Below are 27722 nucleotides of genomic sequence, written 5' to 3'. Positions count from 1 at the left end.
TAATTTATACTCCACAGTCAAAATATATATTTGTTTCAACTCAGTAAACATAATAATAGTATTTATTCACTCTACTAACCATTATGCTTTGCCAGATGTTATACACAGAATATTTAAAAAAAATTATTACAACTAGATTGGTGCCCTTTTACAGGTATCTCTTGGAATCAACAGTTATAAACTATTCAACACCATTAAACACAAATTTGAACAGAATTTTGAATCTAAGAATTTGAAGGCTAAGGTAAACAAGGATGAATTACACATCATACTTTTACTATGAAAAAAATTTTGAATTCTTATTAATAGAATTTCCCAGAGTCTTTGTTATTTCTTAAAAGTGTTGTGAGTTACTGTTTTTATAGCAAAAATAAGTTTGGAGATGCAGATAATGAAGAAGCATAAAATCAATTAACAAATAAAAGATAATAAATGATGGTGGCTATATCAAAATGATATTGCAAGATTTAAGTCTTTCCCTCATTTTGATCAAAAATTTTTTAAAAATCCAAGAAAAAAGGAAAATAATGTTAAGGCTGAGAAAAAAGAAAATTAAGTGCAAAATGAAAATATATTGAAAAAATAAAATAGTTGAATAACAGATGACATAATCAACAAGAGTCTCAAGAATATGGAAATTATTATATATGTGTGTGTGCGTGTGTGTATGTGTATACAAATTCCACACCTTATATATAAATCTTCCAAATATATTTGATTGCAGGTCTGTTAGTTAGGCAAAAAGTTACCAGTGAATGTGGTATCTTGGACCAAATTATTTCTCTGCTTATAAGATCCAATAAATATATGCACTGGTTAGAATGTCTAAGTTGTTATTTAATTAACAATGATAAATGCACAAAAACCAATAAATGCAAGAATTATGTGATTAGTATTGAGAAGAAACAACTTGAAATAAGGCAGATGATGGCATATGGCAGAGTTAGAGAGTGACATATTTTACATCCAGAGGGATCAAAACAGGGAATATGACTACTTCTGAGATGTGGATAAAATGCAAATGGAACCATTGGACTAAATCCTGGGAGTAAGATAAATAATCTAGAAGCTATAGATGTCAATTTGGATGGTAAAGGTCATTAGAGTGATTTGATCATTGAAAAGAGACAGTAAAGGCAGAATCTGAAATCTACATTCAGATTCTGTGTGATGTTGTTATTCGACTCAGTTAACTTAAATTACTGATATAACTGAATAAGTTATATCATGAGGTATGACTCATCCAAGCACATGCCAGTTAGTAAAGAAATTCAGATTTTTGTTAACTATAAATTAAGAGTTAATGGGATCTGTAAACAACATTTGATCCCAGGAACACAGGTTTCACTTTTGTTAAGGAAGACTAAAGGCTTAAAATGGCATCCTGCCTCACTGGCTAAACAACAAAATGAGAAGACAAGGACTCCGAATTCTAATTTTAAGTAATGATTCATCTCACATTAGGTGAGGCAATTAGCTTTGGTTTTCTTGATTATGAAATGGAACAAATAATACCTAATTACCTTGTGGGAACAGTATAATGATAAGCTCAATATGCATAGTTATAAGTAACCTCAAAACTATAAAGTTCTAGATAACATATATAAGAATATTTTCAAATTCATCAGTAACTTGCAAAATGCGTTGCAAGTTTTATGATACATTGTTGAACTTGTAACATCAAATAATGGGTGAATGTGTGAAAGTTGTCTTCACCTTTCTAGATAAAATTAATACAAGGCAAATTTATTCAAAGAATTTTAAAATAAAATTGTAAAATTTAAGATAGAATGGCATTGGCTCAGGGATAGAAGAATTGACCATTGGAACAGAAAAGACTGCAGAAAAAGACCCACACATATACAACAACTGAATTTGTCAAATAATTACTGTAATGAAGTGAAGAAAGGATGGTCTTCTTAATAATGGTACCAAAAAATTACATATAATATGTAAAAATTGTGACTGGACCCCATATCTACAAGTATAAACTAAAATCAGGCACAATTGGATTACGGACCCAAATGTGAAATGTAAAGCAGTTATGCTTCTTAAGGAAAAAAGACTAATATTTTCATGACTTTGGAAGTAGTCAGAGATTTCTTTGCACATGACAAAATAAATATTAACCTTAAAGGAGAAGATTGGTAATTTGGACCACATTAAAATTAAGAATTTGCATTTGTCAAAATATTCTATTCAGAGAGGAATAAGTAAGCCACAGAGTTGATGAAAATATTTACAAGTTATATTTGATGAAGGATTCACATCCAGAACATATAAAGAACACCTAAAATCAATGAGAAAAAAAAAAACATAGAAGAATGGGCAAAGTAATGAATTCTACAGTACACACACACACACACACACACACACACACACACACAAAAGGTTATCTAAAGGATTGCTAATCAGGTAAAAAGTACTCAGTTTCATTGGTTATCAGGTAAATATAAATTGGAACCACAGTGGAATAACTTTCAACAAGATGGCTAAAACTTGAAACTAGTATTGTGAGCTGAATTATGTTCTCCAAAATTCATATGTTGAAGTCTTAATCCCCAGTACCTCAGAATATGACTATTTGGAGATAGGATCTTTAAAGAGGTAGGTATTTAAGTTAAAATGAGGTGATTAGGGTGAGCCCTAATCCAGTGTGACTGGTGTCTTTATAAGAAGAGGAGATTAGGACATAGACACACAAAGACAGAGAGACCATGTGAAGACTCAGGAGAAGATGGCCATGTATAAACCAAGGAGAAGAAACCAAAACTTTAAACACCATGATCTCAGACTTCCAGACTCCAATCCTTTGAGAAAATTAATTCTATTGTATAAGCCATGCAGTCTGTTGTATTTTGGTATGATAGGCCTGGAAAACTAATATAATGACAAAACCAACTTTTGGCAAAGTTGTGCAAAAAACTACACCTTCACACAGTTGATAGGAGTATAAGTTGGCACAACCACTCTAGAACACTTTTGGTATTATCTACTAAAGTATAAAGCATATATTATGATCTAACTCTTTCACTCCTGAAATGTAAATATGTTTACAAAGGACATGTATGATAGTATTCATAACAGAGTGAGTCCCTATAATCCAGTCATTGCACTACTAAGTATTTACCCAGAGAATACAAAAATACTGATTCAAAGGGACACTTGCACCCTGATGTTTACAGTAGCATTATCAACAATAGCTAAATTATGGAAAGAGCCCAAATGTCCATTGACCGATGAATGGATAAAGAAAATGTGATATATATTCAATGGATTATTACTCAGCTATAAAAAGGAATGAAATCTTGCCATTTGCAATGATGTGAATGGAGCTACAGAGTATTATGCTAAGCAAAATAAGTTAGAGAAGAACAAATATCAAATGACTACACTCATATGTGGAATTTAATAAACAGATGAATATAGGGGAAAAAGATAGAGGCAAACCGTAAAATAGACTCTTAACTATAGAGAACAAACTGAGGGTTGCTGGAAGGGAGGTGGGAAGGGGATGGGTTAAATGGGTGATGAGGATTAAGGAGAACACTTGTTGAGATGAGCATTGGTGTTATATGTAAATAATGAATTACTAAATTCTATACCTGAAACTAATATTACACTGTATGTTACCTAACTGGAATTTCAATAAAAAGATTTAAAAAAAGAAGAGATAGAAGAAAAAAATAACAGAGTGAATCTTAACAACTCAACTGAGAAACAACCCAAATATTCACCATCAGTAGAAAGGATAAATAGATTGTGTTGTTTTTTACTATGTATCACTTTTGGAGTAATTAGACAAAACAGATGACCATTACATACAAAAAAAAAAAGGAAGCATGGATAAATCTTATAAACATATTGCTGACCAAATTGCCAGATATGAAAAAGTATACACTACATGGTTTCATTTACTATCAAAATCAAATATAGGGGTGATTAATCTATAATGAAAGAAATCAAGATACTGGTAACCTCTATGGAGGAAGAAAGTAACTGAGAGGTGGATAAGAGGTTATTCTGCATTACCAAAATGTTTCATCTCTTAATTTGGTAATGGTGACATGATTAAATGGATTTTGCAAAAACTAAGTTGGAAATTTATGATTCATAGACATTTCTGTATATATTTTATTCTTCAGTATATAGTTCACTTAAAATTCAGAGTGAAGCATTTCCAAAAATGTTTTAAGCCATTATAAAGGTTTGTTTGTAGCTTAAAAAATAAAGGACAAACACATCACTCTTCACTCAAAACACCCCAAAGTCCTAGCCTCACATTCAGAAACAAAGCTGAAGACCTTCCTTGGCTTATGCCATTGGGCCTCTACTACCTCTTGACTTGACCTTCTACTGCATTCACCTTTGTTCACACTGGCCTCCTGGACATTCCTCCAACAGCCAAGTTTGTGTTCACTTCAGGGCCTTTGCATAATCTCATGATTTACCTCCTTATTTACAACAGGTCTCTGACCAGACAGTACTTTCTAATGAGGTCTTCCTGACCTCCCTATCTAACACAGTAACATAGTAACACTTCTCCACACATTCTCTCTTCTTTTCCTGCTTCATTCTATGTAATTATTTATCACCATACATAAGATATTCACTATATGCCCCTGGCATACTAACAGATAAGCCCTTAGCGGGCATGGATTTTATCTGCTTTTGTTTTTTTTTTTTGTTTTGTTTTCTTTTTTTTTTTTACTTGACATACTGCCTGATATGTAATAGGCTGTCAGTAAATATTTGCTTGAAGGGAATGAATGAATCAGTTTTTCTTTTATTATAAGATTTCAATATTACCTTGTCACCTATAACTTTTAGTAAATGGAGATTGTCAAATGAGAATAATTTTTAAGTTACCCTAAATTATAAATAAAGATAAGAAGAACCCAAGTTAGCAAGAATTTACTGACATTAATGAAATGTTTTGAATTAACACTTCAGTTTAACAGATCACAATGATCTCAACAATAGTTTAGTAGAAAACCACCAGATCAGAGGAAGAAAAATGTCATTGTTTCATTTCTTCTCAAAGTAGTTCTCTTATTATATAAGTATACATTGCATAATTATATGCTTTTCTCAAAATTTAAATTGTTTAAACAATGTAAATTGGGGTCAATTACTCATACTGAAATTAAATGTAATCAAAGGGCATTATAAAAATGTGGAATAAAGTGATGATTAGTGTTGGCCTTGCTTCTATCATGCAAGTGTTTTGTTGTCCCACATACATGTATATAATATAATATGTATTATAGTCTGTATAATTATTCAGTATGATTTAGATACTATTTCTTGGTTATAATCAAGACAAATGTGAAATGTATTACTGGACAGAAGATTACTGTCTCCAATTCTACATATTTTGTCCAAAACAAATCTTGTTCCTTCTGAACCTATACATCTCATTTGTTGCTTTAAAGATATTATGTAGGATGTTTTAGTAACACAGACACAAATTGTATATATGTTTGGAATTAAATTTTCCCTCTTCTAAGAAGTCCTATTAAAATGCTCTAGCCTAACCACTTGCTTCATGAGTTATTGTCCATAGGTATTTCTCATTCATAGTGGCTGATTTGTTTCTTCATTATGAACAAGCACTCAGACTGTCCTTTTTCCCCTTCACCAGAATTGATCCATGACCTGCTTGAAAGCATTTCCATGGAGCTACAGATAAACAAAACAGGTCACCTTCTCCTGATTTATTATTTTTATTAGGATTTGAAATCATTACCATGGAAGAGTACCCACCAAGTTATTTTGTTATATCAAGATCAAGATTTAACTCACTAAGACACTCTTATTTGGTTCCCTACTTGCTAAATTTTTGTCATTTTCATCTATTTTTGCTCTTAAATCTCTGGCTCATAGACTTCTTATCTGATTTTTCTCTGTCCTTTGGGAATTTTTATCAACTTCTCTTACTTCTACAAGAAGTTGCAATTTTTTTACTATTTTTTGTTACTATTTTTTACATTTTGTTATTGTGGTTGGTCTTTCAGAGTATAAATTGGAAATACTCTGGAAATGTTGGATATGTCTATGTTTTTATGTCAATATTTTGTGAATCACAGTGTATTGAGAAATCAGAAGACCAAGAGTCTGTCATATTAAGCAGCTATAAGTTTTATTATAAGTTTTGCATATGGCTCCATCCCAGACTGTGATCTTTATATGAACATGATCATCTTGGTCTTGTTCATGATGACGTCTCAGTGACTACCTCAGTGCCTATCACATAAACAGTATTCCATAAATGTTTATAAATGGATTCCATTTGCTTGCTTTTATTTGGCACTCATACAGCACATTCACACTTCAGATATTTTAAGCTATCCATTTGTATATTGATTATTTAAATCTCTCACCAAAATAATTCCAATTGAAATGTGACTTTTGAATGGTCTTTTGGTGGGAGTATGGAGCTTTAAATATTAGGATACCACAATTTTATTTCTCATTAAAATCTATATCTTTTATCCTAAAATATAATTCTTGATAAAATTAGAGAAAAACATCATTTTCTATCCATCATTTCGACCCCTTATACAAGAGAGAAAATAATTCTCAAAGAATTAACAATGGCATTGGAGGAAATTAAGGGCAAAAAGATGAGTTAAAACAAAACTGCATGAGAATTATTTGTTTACATTAACGTGTAAAAACATCATTTGCAAATATAAAAGCTGTGGCTCTGAAAAGAGCAACATCTCTCCTCATTAACCTATAATGAAAAGATGCAAGGACAAAACTTTCAGTAATTTATCAACTAGAACTTCTCCTAAGCTCTTTTAGGAAAATTGACCTAGGCTGCTACCTAGGTTAAAAAAAAAAAAAAAAGATTCAGAATTTCAATACCTTTTAACTGCTCTGAAGTAGATGTATAAATAACATGCACTAGTTTTCTGTTCCTTTAAGAAATGCATTTAAACACAAGAGAAATAAAGAATGAAAGAAAGGGTCTCAGAGGATTTATACAGTACTTTTGCCATTTTCAGTTAATTGAATGACCTCAATAAGAGGGAAAGCATCCATTTTTAAATTTCAGAATCTCTGCACAGTAGATTATATCTGAAAATCAAAATCCAAATGGTCATTTCAACTATCAGGGGAAGGACAATTTTATGGGTAGATTAATTTCATTTTTTGTTTATCTGTTTCATTCATTAAGTTTTTGTCTTTTGCTACTTACTGCTTAATTTTTCAGTTCTAAAGAGAGATTGAATGGAGGAGATGGAGAGAGATGACATATTAAACTATTGGCTAAAATTAAGTTCATTGATGGTCTTTTTGTGTTTTCTGGTTGACAATTAGACTATACAATAAATTATTTTAAAATTAAAGATCTTTATTATAGTCATATGTAAAATGAAAAGATAATAAAAAAATAAGAGATAGGAAAAGGTTTCTTTTTATTATTATTGCTTAGTTATAAAACCAAAAAGCAGGCATCCTGAGATCCATGTCTAACTGATAGTTCTAAAAATATGTCTCTCAAGGGGGCCTGTGCTGCTGAGTCACAAAAGGTGCCAAGAGCAACAACCAGCTATGGAAAGTTCTAGGTAGTGCCAAGGGGAAAACCTGTCATTAGGTCTATGGAGATGTGGAGTCTGCATGAAGAACACTTGCTAAAATCCAAGGAGATAAAAGAGGAAGGATGAGGTTGACCAACTGAATAAGGACATAAAGCATAGAGAGCTTCGGCATATAAAAATTGGTGCAAAGGTTGGTTCAGGAAATGTCCACGAACACAACTTTCTTGGGCGTTAGGGGCCTTAGGGGCCTTTGTATATTTTTTTAAAGAACCAAGTCAGTAAGGATGGATGTTGTTTTATTACTACATGATCAGGTTTGTCATATTTATGTTGCCTTCTGTGTCTACAATGTTTTCTAAATAAGTACTCATCCAATATTTGTTCAGTTTAATTTAATCTAATTTAATTATAGATAGAATCTCCCAGTAGCCATGGACAAAGCCAGGCAAATACATGACTTTCCTGTCTTTTTTACTTTAGAATAACATTGACACTTTACAGGGGAGTAGCTTTGCTTAAATAGCAACACATTTATTTAACCACTCACTTCAATATAAAAATGAAAGTAAACCTTTCCAAATACATTTTTTAAAGGTTGTTACATTTTCTGCTTGTTAATTTTGGCATTTAACTAATTTTTATTAGGTTAAATTTGATTGATAGTGACATAATACTATTTATAATTAAGAAGGAAAATTTAGTTCTAGATAAAATTTTATTAGGCTTAAAGATAATGATTCTGACGCATTACTTGTTTGCTCAGAAACAGAGAATGGTCTTCCATTTTAATATGACATATCTAAGAATAAAGAAAAGATTGGATGCTAGCTTCAATGTCTCTGTAAATTGTATAGAAAAGACAATTGTATCAAGCTGTATCATAAAAGTGAATCCTGGCACTATGTAAATATTTAGCATGATCTTTCTGCTGGAAAACTTAAAGTATATTATTAATGTATTGTGCCAGTTTTTAAAGTTTTTTTTTAATGTTTTACTGTTTGGGTTGATAACAAGTAGCTGTTACTATACTTGAAATATAAAACATTGCTCTCCCACAAACATACAAATGTTATGGTATGCCTTAATTGTATTCATATTCCTCTTTTACCGTAACCTAGGCCAATTCACAAAATGTTGTTATCAAATAGCTGTCACGTAACTAGAGTATTTTATTTTATTTTTAAAAAATTTTTAATGTGTATTTATTCTTGAGAGAGAGACAGACAGAGACAGAGTGTGAGTGGGGGAGGGTCAGAGAGAGAGGGAGACACAGAATCTGAAGCAGGCTCCAGGCTCTGAGCTGTCAACACAGAGCCTGACGCGGGGCTTGAAATCATGAACCATGAGATTATGACCTGAGCCGAAGTCTGATGCTTAACTGACTGAGCCACCCTGGTGCCCTAATTACATTTTAATAAAGGGCTAATCTGAGAGGAGGAAGGAAAAAGATGATGGATCCAAAAGCTCAGGAACCACAGGGCTAAAGGAGTGGACCTAGCACAGGGCAGAGACCCAGAACATTTTGTCTGAATGCCTCAAAGACATACCAGATGGGTAGCAGTACTAATTTTCAGGAGTATGGGAACTTCATATAGCCCCATAGCATGTCCTCATCAGTTGACTGCTCTCAAACCAACAGTAGTAGGAAAGATTGGATCTATGTTACCAAAATTCCTTCTCCCCACTTCTATTTATCCATGAAGACACTTTCCAGCAACACATCTCGAGGTATGAGAGAAAAGCATACACCCTGTTCCAAAACGTTATATATGAATAATGTGGCTGTTGTTTGAGCCATGTGTGTAAAGTGGAATCCATTTATGCTACCATGCCACAATTAATTACATCAAAATGAAGTGTCTGAAGAAGATAAAGTTACAACTGAATATGAGAACTTCATCCAACTGGTGGGTGACAATCTGTCCCAGTCAACTAAATTATCTTGTGTAGCATGAATGTTGGATGCACACAGATAATGTGGGTCTTTAAGCTCATGCCATATCTCAAATGATTGAGCTCCATTCCTGGCTCTCTCCCTGGCTTCCTTTGCATCTCAGATTTGGATCTGATCTGATTATATTGCCCATATTTCTAAGAAGGAGATGACATCCAAATAGTTAGATCTTCAAAGCCAGCAGTGGCAGGCCAAGTCTTTATCAAGATAGCATCTCATTCTGACTCGTCTGCTTTCCTCTTCCCTTTAAAAGCACATGTGATTACATTAAGCCAGTCTGAATAATCCAAAATAAACTCCTTATTTTAAGGTAGCTGATCAGCAACCTTAATTCCATCTGTCAACTTAATTCCTTTTTTTGTCATATAACACAAGACATTCACAGGTTCTAGGGATTAGGAAGTTGACATCTTGGAGGACCATTATTCCACTGTTATAGAAGGCTATTTATAAGAATTGAGATAATATTTCAGATTCACAAAATAAGTTGCTGTTTGTATGCTACACAGATGATCAACTCCATTCATGCAAAATATCAGGTAAGTCCAGACAGACTAATTCTAGACCTAACCATGCTGTTGTAGATGTGACTTCTAACAATTGTTATACACAGTGGCTCTAGGATTAGATGAAATTTGAACTTCAGGGAAACGATCTATTGCTTATAATTGGAGAGAGTGGGAGGTCAGGGAATATAGCCTCCTCATTTACATAATAGATAGAAAATATCCCAGCTACAAATTTTATTTATTTTTTATTTTTTAGTGTTTTATTTATTTTTGAGAGAGAGAACGAGAGACAGAGAGAGGAAGCATGACCAGGGGAGGGCAGAGAGAGAGGGAGACACAGAATTCAAAGCAGGCTCTAGGCTCCAAGCTGTCAGCACAGAACTCTTTGTGGGTCTCGAACCCACAAACCGTGGGGTCATGACCTGAGCTGGAGTCCAACGCTTAACTGAATGAGCCACCCTATTTTTCTTCCTTTTGAAAAATTTCAAGGATTAAAATAGTCCCCTCTTGTTTCTAAGACTCAAAAATGATTCTTGCAATAAACTGTTCAAAACACTGTTTAAATTATATAGGATTTCTAACTTTTTAAATCCTAAAAGTGACTCTTGCTGTGGAGTGCCCTGAAACAATGAACCACTGAGCTTAAAAGATTTATAGTCATGTTTGCTATGTGCTGATACCTCTGCTATATTTCATCATCACTTACAGAATCTAAAACAAATAGACACTGTTAACCTCCTTCTTAACTTTTCAACTGTAAAAAAAGATAATGATGACTGGAGCCTAGAATTTCTGCACATTTGAATGTGTTTCAGTTTCTGTGTTGTAAGGCATTCCTTCCCAAGTTGTTTTCACACACACACACACACACACACACACACACGCACACACACACAACTTTCTTGATATTTACCTTGATACATCAGGCTATAATGATTGATGTAGATATCCATAAAATGTGGTTAATAGTCTTGTATTCTTTTAAGATAGCCAGAGTTTAGTTTTCTTCCAAGAAAATATAAAGCAACTTCAAAATCTCTATTTATTTAGTGAATCTTTGAGGATATATTTCATGTACCCAAAAGGTTTCAATAAGACAGAGAAAAAAAATATTTATTTTGTGGGCACTTAGACAACAGTGTATAGTTTTTCTCTATATAAATATTATTGCCAAGAGCTATCCCTCAATACTTCACACTCAGAGTTTGTCTAGTCTTATCCACATGGCATCTCTCAATGTCTTATCTGTTGTTTCAACTGAAATTAAACTCATTTCAGATGAAGATTTTTAACTAAATCAAAATGCTTTGAGTTTACCTTTCTGGAAATTACTGAAATGTCAGGAAACACACCAATGCTAGGGCAGGGGCTTTGAATGCAATAAAGTGCAATGTTTCGGCATGGAAGCCCGGGTCCAGTCACTGACAACAGTGCCCTCATAACTTTCTCTGAAAGTTCTTAATCCCCATGTTACTGAATACAATAACTATTTGAGTAAAAAGGGTATGTATGAATATAAAAGATTTCTCAACTAAACCAGAATCCTTTGTGATTGACCTCTCGATGCTGTGACTGAACAAATGCACACCTTTGCTTGCTTATTGGTTTGCCTTCCCCTTTGGGCTTCTTCCATTCCTTTTAGAGCTATATCTCAGAATCCAAATGATCTTGATTACTACTTGATCTAAAATGGAAGAAGTTAGCGAATACAGAAGGAGACTGATGTGTCAACCAGAGCATTGATTCTAAATAGAATATTATCTTCTTTTAGAAAAATGTTTTTTGAATGTTTTGGGGAATAAGAATTTTTGTCACAATAATCAATAGATGATTCTTCTCACACTGGGCAGGGGTCAGGAATGTTAGGAAATCTACAATGCACAGAGCAGCAAACGATATACTTTCCTATATCCAGTATAGGTGTTTATACACATTGTTTGTAATCCTCATAAAAACTTGGAGAGGTAAGTGTTATTAACCCTATTTACAATTTGAGAAACTGAGGTTCAAAGAGGATAATTGAGCCTTCCAAAATTCAAACTGAGGTCACTCTGGTCTCCCATCTGATCCACCAGAGCTTCCACTCTGTCACACTCATTTTTCAGGCAAAAATTCTACTTATTCTATGTAAAATCACCTCTTCATTTTCATTTATTTTACGTAGGACTTTTTGTGCTTATTTTTACCAACATAGAAAACTACCACTGATATGCTATCCTTCCATCTTTCTGTAAATAATGCCACATACAGATACAAACTTTTATCTGTGTACCTGTATAATGAATCCATAAATAATTGATGCAAAAAATGCCATATAATGGAAGCAAAATCAATGTATTCTAGTTTTCCAAATGTAGTACTAATGATTTACTATGTAGTAGAATAGGGCACTAACAAATTTTCACATGGATTTCTGCCTTCATTTCCTGGAGCACTAAAATTGTATTGTCTGATCTCCTAAACCTTTAGAGGGTTATCATCTTAGCAGAGATATTCTACAACATTTCAAAAATACATAATTTTACATTCAGGACCATTTTATACCCACCATAAGCGCATACCTTCTTCCAATATTTCTATACAAAAATATATCAAAACTTAATTTCCATCTTTTCTCTCACAATCCAAATTCTGGATATTTACTGTAATATGACACAGTTATGATAAACATAATTGTTTTCCACATTATAAAATTTAGGCTTCTCAAATACATCAATGGATATGATCTGAAATTATTCAATTTTCTTCCCTTTTGAAAATGACCAAATATCAAAACTTAGAATTTAATGGTATTTTTTTAGGCTGATGTAGTTTGACACAATCAATGAATCACATGAGTACTTTTGTTAGTGGAGAGAGATACAGTACAGAGGTGGAGGAGAAGGTAAATTAGTGACCACTGCTAAAACATTCTAGTCTTTCCTCTCAACTGCATCTAAGAACATGCATCTCTTCCTTCCTTTTCCATCTCTCTTCCCTCCCTCCCACTCTCCCTTCTTTTTTTCTTCCCTCCCTTCTCTTTTTTCGCCCTATTTGATGAGTAGTAATGAAGATGGATGTTCAATGATGATGGCACTCTGCGATTCATGCCCAGGGAGAAAAACATCTTTATTATCTACCTGTGTGCATGAAAATTTCCAGTTGACTTTCTTCTTTGATTCTTTTTCCTGATCTTATGGCAATTTTATTTGCTCTATTGCTGACAAGCCAGTGCCATTTCCACTGGCAGCATTGTAAGTGGTATTTATGCTTGCTCATGAGTGTTCGGAAATGACCTTCATGCCTCGAAAGTTTTCATCTCCTCCAAAATTCTATTTGTGATTAAAGAACTCCCCAAATCTGTATCACCTGCATCTGATGCTATCTGATAACTTGTTTCTGAATTTACCTACTTGTGTTCTGTTCTATTGCATGCAGCTTGAGAGCTAAACAAATGTTTCTTTTCTTTTTGCATGAATATAAACCATAAAATCTAAATGCTGACTAGTGTGGAATGCCAAAGAACAATAGCTGTGTGCTTAATAATTCCATCTGTACTGAGATTCACTCATCCTTGGTTTCATTTCTACCTTCGCGATTGACTTTTTTTTTAATTTTTTTTAACGTTTGTTTATTTTTGAGACAGAGAGAGACAGGGCATGAATGGGGGAGGGTCAGAGAGAGGGAGACAGAATCTGTAACAGGCTCCAGGCTCTGAGCTGTCAGCACAGAGCCCGACGCGGGGCTCGAACTCACGGACCCTGAGATCATGCCCTGAGCCGAAGTCGGCCGCCTAACCGACTGAGCCACCCAGGCGCCCCGCGATTGACTTTTATTAAGACTTTAAACAATTCACAAAACCTTTGTTAAAAGCTCATTTACTCTTTTTTAATGAAGGAATAGTAAATGATCAACAATTAATCTTCTTTACTGCAATTTAGTGTAATATACAGTGTTCCAGGCATTGCATGATTTTTCGATCATTAGTTTTCTCACAGAACACTATTTAATTTCCTAGAGTGAAACACTGAACGTTCCATGTAAATATCTTCAGAAAGACTAAGGAGCACCTCTTTAGAATAGACAAGAATATGTCTTCTTTCTCATACATACATGTTGCCATGATGCACCTGCTATGCAAAGCCAATGGACCTGCTGTGGGAGAATGTGGAGATAGCAGATAGCAGCAAAAGGGTAAGGATAGATCCCTGCTAATCACCTTATTCTTATTCATCTCTGCCAGTACCTAAAACATGAAATATAGTAGCCAGCATTTACTGAATGATTACAATATGGTATGTATCATGGTAAGCCTTTGATATATGCTAAGAATTTATTCTCCACAACAATCCTAAGAAGCTAATATTTTATCTGAACTTTATGATTAATAAAATGAGTATAAGAAGTCTCATAAACCGCTTTCCAAGCCCTACTAGATTCTAAACATCTGACTTTAAATCACAACTCAGTCAATTTGATCCCAAAGCCTGTGTGTTAAATAGGCTATGCTGGCTCAACTTCATTAAAACCATGCCTGCATATTTAGTGCTCAGATGTCATCTTTCAAGTACTAGGAAAATTCCTCTTCAGAGCCAAATAGAATTTGGGAATCCCTAAATAAAATATTCAATGACTCACATTAGGCCACTCTCCCTGCTTGTCATAGTTCTAATGCCAGGGTTATCTTCTGGTTCCTTACAACTCAGCACTAATAATAATAATAATAATAATAATAACAATAATAATAATAATAATTCTGCATAATGTTTTCATAATGTGAATTTGGATCTCATTTCCAGAACACAGCACCTTGTCTGGAACTTTCTAGAACTACATATAATGCAGTATTATTTCTATCCTTCATTTCCCAGGTCTGTTGTTCCTATATAATGCCATATCCTTCTAATTCCACTAGAACATCTTTCTGGGTCACTGCTTAACTCTAGCTTTCTGACTTCCATGAGTCTTCTTGCCTGTATTTCTTCTTATAATTTACAGTTCAGTCCTCTTAGACTTACTTCAACAACCAAATGGATCTTTCAAATTCCTGGATACCTAGCCCTTCCAGTGTTGCTTATTTCTAATAGTTGCTTAAGTTTTTACAAATTTTTATTATTTATATTCCAAAAGATGAGGTAGGTGTTGATGATACAATGGGAAATGAGACAACATGTGTTCCCTTGTGGAACTAATAGTCTAGTGAGGGAGCAAAACAGAACAAAGAAAATGAGAAACTTGGAAATAAGTACAAGTGCTATTAAAACAACTTCCCTTATAGGGAAAGCTGTGAGTTAAATGAGTATCAATTTAATAGTGCGGGTAGGAAAGGCCTTTCTGAGGAAGTAGAATTTAAACTGAAGCTATATATATATATATATATATATATATATATATATATATATCCATCCCACAATACATGTAGGGAGCAAAAGAAAGAATGTTGCAAAATAAGTGTGTGCACAAGGATACTTGGGTAGGAATGAACTCAGAATGTTTAAGGAACTGAAAAGAGGCTGGTGTAGTGTGGGGGTAAGTAGAATTAGATGTTAGAAAGGTAAAGGGAAACCAGATCAAGTATATGCCATGGTTAAAAAAAGTCAGATTATATTTGTTTTAATCAGAATGTTGACAAAACCTGATTTAGGTTTTAAGATTTGCCTAGCTGCTTCATTAAAAATAAATTGGGGGGTGCCTGGGTGGCTCAGTCGGTTGGGCCTCGGGCTTTGGCTCAGGTCATGATCTTGTGGTCTGTGAGTTCAAGCCCCGTGTCGGGCTCTGTGCTGACAGCTTGGAGCCTGGAGCCTACTTCCGATTCTGTGTCCCCTGCCCCACCCCCCCACACCCCTCCCCCCGCTCTCTCTGCCCCGACCCACTCATGCTCTGTCTCTCTCTGTCTCAGAAATAAATGAACATTAAAAAAAATTAAATAAAAAATAAAAAAATAAATTGGATACAAATACGGGATCATTATATACCTGAAACTAATATAATGTTACATATCAATTATACTTCAACTTAAAAACGTAGATTGGGATTGACAAGTATGGACATGAAGACACCAATGGAAACCTGTTTCAGTTCTGTAGGTGATGCAAGTTGTGGCTTGGGCTTGGGTGCTGATGCTAGAGATGGAGACAAGTGGACTGCCTCATATACGTTCGTGTGATAAAAACTGATGAGGCCCAGCTAGGGTAAGGTAGTAAGAGAAAGAGAGATAAATACCAAGATTTCTTCCTTGAGTAACCAGATGCGTAGTTATGTTATTGAATTAAGTGGGAAGAACTGAGGAGATTGGGATGGACTTGGGAAGTAAAATCAGTAATTCATATTTTGACATATTCAGTTTGAGATGTATGGGAAATGTCCCGGTATAAATACCAATTAACATTTTCATATGTAAATCTATGGTTTAGAGGAGAGGTCTGGGTGATAGAAAGTTGAGAAATCCGGCTTATTCCATAGGAACGAATGACAACCTAGGAAAATGTGTACAAAGGGAAGGGAAGAGTACCTGAAATAGAGTTTTGATTCATTCTACCATGCAAGGTAGAATAGAAAAAATTCTGAAGAAGATTCAGATGTGAACAGAGACATAGGAGAAAATCCAAGAACACATCTCTGAAACTAGACCTTAGCAGACGGATAGGACCAACACTGAATACTGCTAACAGGTGCAGTAAAACTATGTTGTTATTTTCCAGTTCTGAAAGCCTCATCATACCAATATTCTTTGCATCAGTACTTAATTTTTATTTATTTATTTATTTATTTTTTTAATTTTTTTTTCAACTTTTTTTTTTGGGACAGAGAGAGACAGAGCATGAACGGGGGAGGGGTAGAGAGAGAGGGAGACACAGAATCGGAAACAGGCTCCAGGCTCTGAGCCATCAGCCCAGAGCCCGACGCGGGGCTCGAACTCACGGACCGCGAGATCGTGACCTGGCTGAAGTCAGACGCTTAACCGACTGTGCCACCCAGGCGCCCCTTTTTATTTTTTAATGTGTATTTATTTTTGAGAGAGAGAGACAGAGACAGAGTGCGAGCGGAGGGGCAGAGAGAGAGGGAGACACAGAATCAAAGCAGGCTCCAGGCTCCGAGCTGTCAGCACAGAGCCTGATGCGGGGCTCAAACTCAGGGACTGCGAGATTATGACCTCAGTGGAAGTTGGACACTCAACTGAATGAGCCACCCAGGCGCCCCTCAGTACTTAATTTTTTTTTTTAAATTCAGGAAATAATCTTAATATTGCCCATACCTCAGAGTAAATCTTCCTGGAGCAGAGGGGTAACTGTGTTAAATACGTGACTACTAAGTACAGTCATTTAATCTAGAAAATGTTCCTAAAATTTGAAGGTAATATTTGAAGGTATATTCTCAATTCTTTTGTTGAGATAATTTCTACATTGTTTTCATTTTTTTAAAAATAAGCAATTAAAGTAGAGTCGTGCTAAAAATGCTTGTTTTGCCTTAAAACACTGATTCTATCATATCAGTTCAGGAACCTATCTAGATCTTGTAGTATTTATTGAAATTTGGCATACGGAACATCCCTAACTAATGATCCTTTTTGGCTATTTGACTTTTCCTTCATGTTTCACAGTCATTGGAAATAATTATTCAAAAGACTTGAGGATTTCTTACTTACTATCTTAGTTTTTACTTGGATTTGCAGCTTGCTTATTTATTGGGCCAGGATTTCTCCCAACTGCAAGATCTGTCCTTTTTATGGCAATAAATACCACTAAATCTGTTACTTGATATTGTATATGATATTTAAGTAGAAGGATCCTTTCAGTAAATACTTAGGAGTGAGTGAGTTAAAAGTGATTAAATACAAGATTTGGTCCTTAGAATTCAAAAATTCCACTTTCAGCTTAACTTTCTACAACAATTTGCATATCATCTCTATGAAACTAGTTACCTCATGTGATCCTGAGAATAAGGAATATTTCCCAATAATAAGCTCAAATGTATTTACACTTGAAAAAAAGGGGGAAAAACAAAGACAGAAAACCTTCTCAGAACTCACTTCCTTTCTTCCAAATGCCCATATGATCAGCTAGCTGTTTGTTCAAAAAAGTTTTTTTCTCCATACTCATCAAGAATGGCTGACACCAAATTCCAGGAAGATTGTAAAGAAACTGTATCACTTACACACTGCTGGTGATAATGTCAAATGGCATAGCTACTCTTGGAAATAGATTGGCTGTTTCGTATAAAACTAGACATGAAAGTATTATATGAGGAAGCAATTTGGCTCTTGAGCATTTCTTCCTGGGGTGGGGGTGGAAAGTAAAATTAATGTTCACGCAAAAACCTGTACACAAATGTTCATAGCAGTTGTATTTGTGATATTCATAAGCTAGAAATGACCCAGTGCTCTTCAATAAGCAAACGGGTAAACAAACTATGTCATATCCATGCCATGGAATACTACTTAGCAATAAAAACAAGTGAATCATTGAAATACACAACACTTTGGATGAATCTCCAGGGAATTACACTCAGTGAAAAAAGACAATCCTAAAATGTAATATACTATCCAATGTAAGGTATTTAACTTTTTAAAAAGCAACAATAAATATGTTCCTCTCTCCCAACAATGGCACTCTAGGTAAGACATTTAAAAACCAAGTAAAGGCATAATTCTGAATTTAAAAATCTTACCGTGTTGTTCTTATTTTTCTCATTTTGACTTGTCCAATATGAATCCATGTATAGACCTTTGGGGACTGCTGATTTGGAATAATACATTACTTATAAATTTCAACATCCAATTAAATAATTTTGCTAAGTCTAAAAATATTGATGATATAGGTACCAAAATGATCTTAGTCTTGGCTCTATCTATTCACCACGTACAGAGACAGCTGACTCTCTCACAGTCTATTCTACCTCCTACCTTCTCCACCTCCCCTTGTCCTCTCTCTTCTCTGTCCCCTTGTCCTTCTTTTCCTCCTCCTCTTTATCCTCCTCCACCTTCTCTTCTTCCTTCTTCTTCTTCTCTTTTCTCTTCTTCCTCTTCTTCTTCTTCTTCTCCTACCACAAGAAGAGCCCCAGTTTGGGGCTAGACAGAAGACCTCCTGTATAGACAGATGCTGTCATATAAGTAAGTTCTAAGCAATGTGACAGAAATGGAAATAGTGTGCACAATCTCAGGAAATGTCCTTCAAGAGATAGGTTATAACCTCCCATTACCCTATCTTCTTTTCTGCTGAATGGAATGCAGACATCTTGACAGAAGCAAATAAATCATATTAGATAATAAGATAAAAGCCACATGTTTGAGATGAAGGATTTCTAAAGCAGAGTGAGCGTGGGCCCATGATGATCACAGAGTAGCCATTCCAACTCTGAACTTCCTACATTCACGTAAGAAAAAAAAAACTATCTAGTGTTTAAAATGTTGCCATTATTTACAGAAGAATCTAAAACAAAATACGGTGCAAATGCTTTACTTTGAATTTATTCAAAATTAGGAACATTATACCTTAGTTGTGCATTACAAATAAGTCTAGCAAATTATTAATAGCAAACTATGAAGTAGAACCCTCTCTCTTTTCATATGCCTTTATTAAAAAGCTCTCATGTACGCTGCAACTATGAAATTCCCATAACTCTGTTATCCTCTATATTCACAATTTAAATATACAGGCATACCTCATTTTATTGATCTTTGCTTTATTGCACTTCAGAGGTATTATGCTTTTTACAGATTAGAATTTCAAGACTTCAGTGGAGGCATAGCTACAGATGTGGTGGAAATGACAAGAGAACCAGAATCAGAAGTGGCCCCTGAAGGTGTGACTGAATTGCTGCAACTCATAATGAAACTCTAATGGACAAGGGGATGAGCAAAGAAAGTGGTTTCTTGAGATAGTACCTACTCCTGGTGAAGATGTTGTGAAGACTGTGGAAATGACAACAAACGACTTAAAATATTACACGAAGTTAGCTGATAGAGCAGCAGCAGGGTTTCAGAGGATTGACTCCAATTTTTAAAAAAGTTCTACTGGGGGTAAAATGCTATCCAGCATTGTCGCATGCTACAGAGAAACCATTCATGAAAGGAAGAAGCAATTGCTAAGACAAATATCAGCGCTGTCTTATTTTAAGAAATTGCCTCAGCCATTCCAACCTTAAGTAAACATCTGATCTGTCAGCAGCCATCAACATTGAGACAAGATCTTCCACCACCAAAAATATTAGGACTCGCTGAAAGCTCAGATGACGGTTAGCGTTTTTTTAGCAGTATTTTTTAACTAAGGTCTATACATTGCTTTTTCAGACGTAATGCTATTGTACACTTACTAGACTACAGTACACTGCAAACATAACTTTTGCATGTACTGGGAATCACAAAACAAGTCATTTGACTTGCTTGATTGCAACATTTGCTTTATTGTGGTGGTTTGCAACCAAACCCACAATATCTCTGAGGTGTAACTGTATAAATTATGGGATTTTTTTTAATCATCTTGAAGGCAAATGAAAGGCAATATGTATAGTAGGAAGAATGTTAGATATGTCTTGCTGTCTATCACATAATCTTCTTTTTCTTCAGTTTTTTTTTCTTCTGTCAGTTCATACAGGGGTAGGAAGGGCATAAAAACTAAACAGACATTCACATCCCAAAAGAGGAGCTCAATTTTTTATAGTAGGACTAAGAATGCTCAGAAATAGGTAACATGCCATAGAACACAGGCAGAGCTCTCAGAGCAGGGCCATGAGGGTTTCCAGGTGGCAGTTTCTTCTGTTTGAGAGAAGCAGTGGAGTTTTAGGGACAGGTGAGCACATTACCCACCGGCAAGTCAGGGGTGATGTGGGCACAATCCTAGCAGAAACAGCTACATTGGCCGCTTGGCAAGGTTTATTCTGAGTAATTTGTGGGTGCTAAGATATCTGTTCATACAATAATGCTAGGAAGAAGATACTCTCCTCATACCATACTTGAAAAAATGAGGAACAAAAGAGGTACAAATAAGGGCTGGAGTTCCAATTAGGCAGTCTAATTCCAGAGTCTACATTCTTAACCATGAAGAATATTGTTTTGGGGGCACGTGGGTGGCTCAGTCAGTTAACCATCCAACTCTTGGTTTCTGCTCAGGTCATAATCTCACTGTGAGTTCGAGTCCAGTGTCAGACTCTGTGCTCACAGCACAAAGCCTGCTTAGGATTCTCTCTCTCTCTCCCTCTCTCTCTCTCCCCCTCCCCTGCTTTCTCTATCTCTCTCTCTCTCTTTCCCTCTCAAAATAAATAAATGAACTTAAATTAAAAAAAAAGAATATTGCTTTTAACCTCAATGAGATACCACTTCACACCCATTAGGATGACCATTATAATATAACAACAATAGCAGCAGCAGCAGCAGCAGCAGCAGCAGCAGCAGCAGAAGGTAACACTTGTTGGTGAGGATGGGGAAATCTGGGACCTTTGTGCATTGCTGGCAGGATGTAAATGGTGCAGACATTGTGGATAAAAATATGGCAGCTCCACAGGAATTTAAACAGAATTACTATATAATCCAGCAATTCTATTTATGGTTCCATACTCAAAACAATTGCAAATACAGACTCAAATAGATACTGAACACCTTCGTTTGTAGTAGAATTAGTCTCAACATCCAGAAAGTGGGAACAACCTGAGTGTCCATTGAAAGGATGAACAAATGTAGTGTGTGTGTGTGTGTATATATATATATATATATATATATATATATATATATATATAAACACATATAGTGAAATATTAGTCAGCCTTCAAAATGAAGGAAATTTTGACACATACTATAAAATGGATGAACCTTAAAGACATTATGCAAAGTGAAATAAATCAATCCCCAAAGGACAAATATTATATGATTCCACTTATATAAGGTACATAGAGTAGTCAAATACATAGAGACAGAAAGTAGAATGGTGGTTGCCAAGGCATGAGGGAGTTGGTGGAGGGAGGTGTAGAGTTAGTGTTTAATGGATACAGAGTTTCAGTTAGGGAAAACGAGAAAGGTCTAGAGATAGTAGTGATGTTTTCACAATGTGATATACTGGATGTCACAGAACTGTGCATTTAAAAATGGCTAAAATGGTAAGCCGCCATTAAAAAAAAAAAAAAAGAATACTGCTTTTCTCTGAATTGCATTGAGTGCTGTCAGAACTAAAAGCTGAAAGACATAAATAATAAGGACCAAGGAAAATAAAGATCGGAGTACCAAGGGGAATGAAAATGTGGGTCATCTGTATTTATGCAGACCACATATATGCGGTTTCTAATTTCATCACTAGGTTATGAAAGAATAATACATAATGAAGGAACAAATAATAAAAAGAATAGTTTGTCCTATTTTTCTGACATGTAGTATATGTTCAGATTTAGAAAAAAAAACTTTTAAAAGAAAATTCAAAAAGCTAACGAATGGATACAGTCAACAAAGAACAAATGTAAGCTCAGTCTAGAGCATTCATTCTTTTACCGCACAGCATAATGGACATGAAGCAATTCACATATACAAACTCACATATGAAGACCAGTAAGCTGGGAGCTTTCCCCACGTATCACACATAATGCGGCACTTGGACCACATGTGTTTGTGATGATGTCCTGTACTGTAAAGTGTTAAGTAGCTTTCAGGGTCTCTCATTCCTTCCTCAAAATGTGATTTCCACTGATGGAGTCTTGCACTGTATTTCAGAAGATTTACAGACTTTGATTTAATATCAACTAATTTAATTTTAAATGTTACTCAAAGAAAGACCCATCTATGCATCTGCATTTATAAATGAATGTTTCTTTTGATTTTGTGCTTTTATCTAGAGTACGGCTTTTATCTAGAGTACTGAATATATTGATTATAAAAACATGTAAATTTAGAATTGCTTTATATGATTATAATAGAGGAGATCATCAGGCATCTTCATTTTACCCTAGAGCAGTCTGAAACAAAAAGAGAAGCATAGGAAGAAGACATAATGCTTTGAAATGATGTAATTTAATTTTTACTTGCTAATTAGACACACATGACATTTAAAATGCACACAGTGATTAACATGTGCTGGTTACTTTTCTAAGCATTTCACATAAGTATGTTAATCCTCATAATAATCCTATGAGGTAGGTATTATTATTATTTCCATTTTATAGATGAAAAAAACTGAAATAACATGATCATACCAATTAAGCAGCAAAGCTAATATTTGAATCCAGTAGTCTAGCTCCAGAGTTTGTTTGGCTCACTATAAATCGGGATATATTTAAGACTTACCCCCAAGCTCCCTACTAAAATTTCTCTGCCTTAAGGGCACATCAAAGCAAAGCACCTCCTTTGCTGAGCCCATGAAGATGCCCATAATCAGGTTGTCAGTAGGGACAACAGTTTTCTCAGACACTAGAGTTATTAGCAAAATAAGTGGGGCCATAGTCGCGACACTCTGCTGGGTCTCTCCTTAGGCTATCTGATTGGAATATGTACATCTGCCCTTTGCACTGTACTAAAGAGGACTGTTTGACTATGGCGACATGGATTTCTAACATAAGAAATTCTTTTAAAGGGGTGCCTCAGAGTTTCAATCACCAAATATGTTTCACGAAATAGTAGTTGCACAGCTTTTTTTCTCATTTACTATATTTGAATCCTTTAAATGTGTTCAGTGATTACGTTGTTATTTAAGAAGAGGATTCAGATAAAATAATGCAGTGATGTGAATCATATTTTATAAACAAAGTGTACAAGAAATATTATATGTACCTGTTTTAAAAAACATGTTGAACTCAATTACTGAGCTACCCATCTGCCAGTTTGGTGGGAAAACCGACATTAGCCATTACCATAGTCTTGATTGCTCACCTGTAATCCCAGGTTGCCCAAGAATACAGGCAGTTTAAAAGGTTCTAGCTAAAAGTGGGGGATTATTGCTCATGCTCTATCCAGAGCAGTAACTACCCACATCCTCATTGTCCTAGATCATGTGATCTCCTGTGCTAGGCTACAACTCCAAGACTTTTATGCCAAGCTTGGGCCACATGACTTTTTACGTTTCTAATTTAAGGCCCTGGGATTTAGGGTCCTACCATGTAGTCTTACTATCAGTTTTTAATGGGTTAAAGGGGATGTCATGGAGTAAGAAGGCATCCCTGTTTTTCCCAGAGCCTGTGGATTTCAGGAATGTTTCCCAGCCTGGGAAATTTTCTCACTTACGTCTCTGTTTGAAACTCTCTTTTCTTCTTTAGGACACAATCAACCTTTCTTTAATAACTTTAGGCTTTCACAAAGAGAGAAAGAGAATCTTCTGCTTTCGAACAAGAAACAAGAAATCAGAATGCATCTGGCAACTTGCCTGAAAGAGGAGAAGAGGACACTGCAAGAGTAAAAATTAGATAAAACCTCCATAAGTTATTCTGTCACAAAAATTAAACACGTTTGTTTCCTGTAGCATTTCACAGCGTATTTAACCTCTGCCTTTGGTATCATGAATCTAAACAGCAGATATATTACGTAGTGTTTTCCAAAAACCTTGTCCATGATTTTTTTTTCCTTTTCTTTTCTGAAGAGCATCTTTCAAGAACGAGTTTGGGAAACGTTTCTCATGGAATATGTTCTTACTGTCTGGACCTCTAGGAATCTAAACATTTTGGGTTTCTTAAATCTCACAGTTTCCCACTCCTTGTCTCCCAGAGAGCATAAGAGAAGATAGCTCATTATGTGATGCCTCAGAAGGCTTATTTCTATATATTTTTTATACTTAAAAAGGAGATGGAAATACTATAAAGAAAGTTAATGTACACTCTTTTCAACCTTCAGAGATAAAATGACATATTTCCTTCTATGGTCTGCCCTTTCTGAATAGGCCTGTGTGCCTTTTCATGATGAACAAAATGACAGGTGAGAGATGTGCTAGTGAAGATTCTGCCATGTTTCATGTAAGGGATAATAAAAATTGGGTGCAAGCAAGTCTCCTTCTTCTGAATCACTGGATTTGTTGAGAATTAAGAAAAAAGGAAAATAGAAACATTTCTTTTTCCTATACTCCAAGAAAAATAAAACTCAAAGAAAAAAAAAGACCAACAAGCAAAGAAGAAACTCGTCAGTATGTAGCAAAAGAAAGTTATCTGCTGTGCATTCTTTGGATTAAGATTTAGTGACGTATTGAAATATTGCATAATTCATTGTCTTAAATACTAAGTCTCCTGTGCTTTGCAACTTTTGTTTGCAAAAGTGTGGCTTTTGTTTCCTTTTACTGACGATATTGTTTCCAAAAAAAAAAGCATAATTATAGGAAGTGCTTATAGTATGACTTTGGTCAGTTAGTAAATTTGAGCAATTAAAAAATAAAAAAAGAAAGAAAGAGAAAAAAGATCACTTGCCTGTAACATTTTGGTCAGACACTGAATAACCAAAGGGTATGAAAGGCCCTCTGCTAGCTTAATGAAGCATGATGTTGGTCAGATACAGGTCTTACCTTCATGAATCTCGCAGCCCCATTTAAGGCAGACAGACTATAAACATAGAATAAATGATTCTAGAGTATTAAGTGGTATGGAAAAAAAAACATAGGTAGGTAAAACCAAAGTGGGGTGTCTTAGTTCAAGGAAAAGCTAAAATAAGATTTTGCAAGAAAGGGGGAAGTCAAGGACAGGGAACCCATTCCATACTAACAGTAGAGGAGAAAGCCAAGTCTTACATGTATGTCACAACATATACAGAGCACAATCATTTCTACTTCCACTCAATTTGTTCTGGCAAAAGATTAAATAAAAGTAAGAAAAACTGGCCTTATGCAGTTTGTTTCATGAAACTTCTGCCAACTACCTTTATTTTCTCCTTATCCACAAGTTTTAAGTTTTTCTTTAATTTCAAATGTCAAACACAGGAAAAATAAAACCGTATATTAGGAAAGTGGTTTTTACAAAGGAAAATTAGATATTTGCCATTGCTTGATATCTTACCACTGAATTTTTCCCTTATATCATTCAAATCCATACCCGTAAAGAGCATTTATTTGAACATAGTATGGGGTGGAAGTGATGTGCGAATAATTCAAACAGAAGTTTTGCTTAATGCCAATACTATCAAATGATCTATCTTGGTACTCTAGTTTCCTAGACATCTCTCTGATAGCACCCACATGTTGGTGCCCCAGCGCCCCTCAGTTCCCCAGACAGAGCTCTCCTGGTTGTGCCTATCAAACAATACAGCTATACAGTGTGAAACCGCTCAGGCTTTCCAATGCTTCATCAAACAGCTTTCTAAGCACGTAGTATTTCAAGTGTCTTCATTATTAGCAAGTCTAAGATATTTACCCACTTTCCTTCCTTCCTGGTAGCTACTACTACTGATTCTGGCTTCGGGAATTTAATCTCCCAAATCAAAGTATATGATGCAACAGTCTCTCTCCAGATCAATCTTCCCCATCCCTTCCAGGCTGGCCCAGAAAACGAGAACACAGACTCTGTCATGTATCTTGGTTTCTCTCATCATTTGCCATAATATTTATGATTTTATTAAATCTGTTTATTTTCTGTTTTTCTCATGAAAATGTAAGTTTGTTGAAACTAGGGACCCCATCTGCTTTGCTTACTTCTGAATCTCCAGAGTCTGAAACATAGTAAGTGTTTAATAAATTTCTGTTCAGTAAATTAATGAAGGAAAGGATATTTACATCTCCTTCCTTATCCTAGTGCTTGGTATACTCTACATCTTTCCTAAATGTTTAAGTAAAATTTCAAGTGCAATTACATGATATTGTAAAACAAATAAAAATAAAAAAAAACATTTAAAATGCTCTAAGGTTTGACAAAGTTGTATCAAGTGTGTGTCATTTTTGTTTCTTTTTCTTTTTTTTTCTAAATGCACAACTCAAGTTTCTGTAGACTTCTTTTTATGAAGCTGGAGCACTTTTTTCCTCTTCACTTCACCTTTGGGGACTTCTTTCCTTTTACTCCATTTTCAGAATTTAACTGAAAAGGTACAGTTTGGGTCTTTAAACTTAAGTGTGTCATTAGCATTACTTTGTGTCTTAACTTTGTTTCCCAACTCAGTAGTACACAGATTTGCTCCTCTCCCTATTCTCCCAGGAAAGCAGTGTGAAATCCCTCTTAAGGCTTGCCTTCTCTTTCCTCAGATGATTGCCATTAGGGGCTTCTTGGTGTCACCACCTTGTAGTGAAAGTTCCAAGAGTCCCATGGGTATTTAGAAAATCATCCAGAGGATCTGAGATGCTTGCTCCTAGCAATGTATTGGAGAGAAATAATGGCTCTATCAGTCCCATCTCATCAATATTGAGTCACTGGATTTATTTGTCACATAACAGCCCAAGGCATTATTGCTGTCAGAATAACAGGAAAGAAATGTTGCACTGAATTGAATTAACTGGGAAACTTTCCTCGTTACCACTAGTAAATCCCCCTTCTTAAACTGGCTTTGATTTATGTCAGATCCTGGTACCTAAGGTGCCAGTGAGTAAAAACACTCAAATCATTAATTCCATATTGAAACAATATGAATCGTGGCCATAATCTTGACTACAGGAACTGAGACTCATCCAACCAGTTATGTTGGCATATTTTATTGAATTTCCTCATATAAATCAACCTCATAGGATATAGCAAAGTTGACATATTGGTAACAATTTCCTCATCTTTGAGAAAATATAGGAAAGAAATTCTTAATACCAATTTATAGTAGTGAATATAATAATCCTAAAACAATATTAATTAGGTTAATGGTATAGCAGG

This window comes from Prionailurus viverrinus, chromosome B1, assembly GCF_022837055.1.
Source record: "Prionailurus viverrinus isolate Anna chromosome B1, UM_Priviv_1.0, whole genome shotgun sequence".
Classification (NCBI taxonomy): Eukaryota; Metazoa; Chordata; class Mammalia; order Carnivora; family Felidae; genus Prionailurus; species Prionailurus viverrinus.
This window is presented reverse-complemented; position numbering follows the sequence as displayed.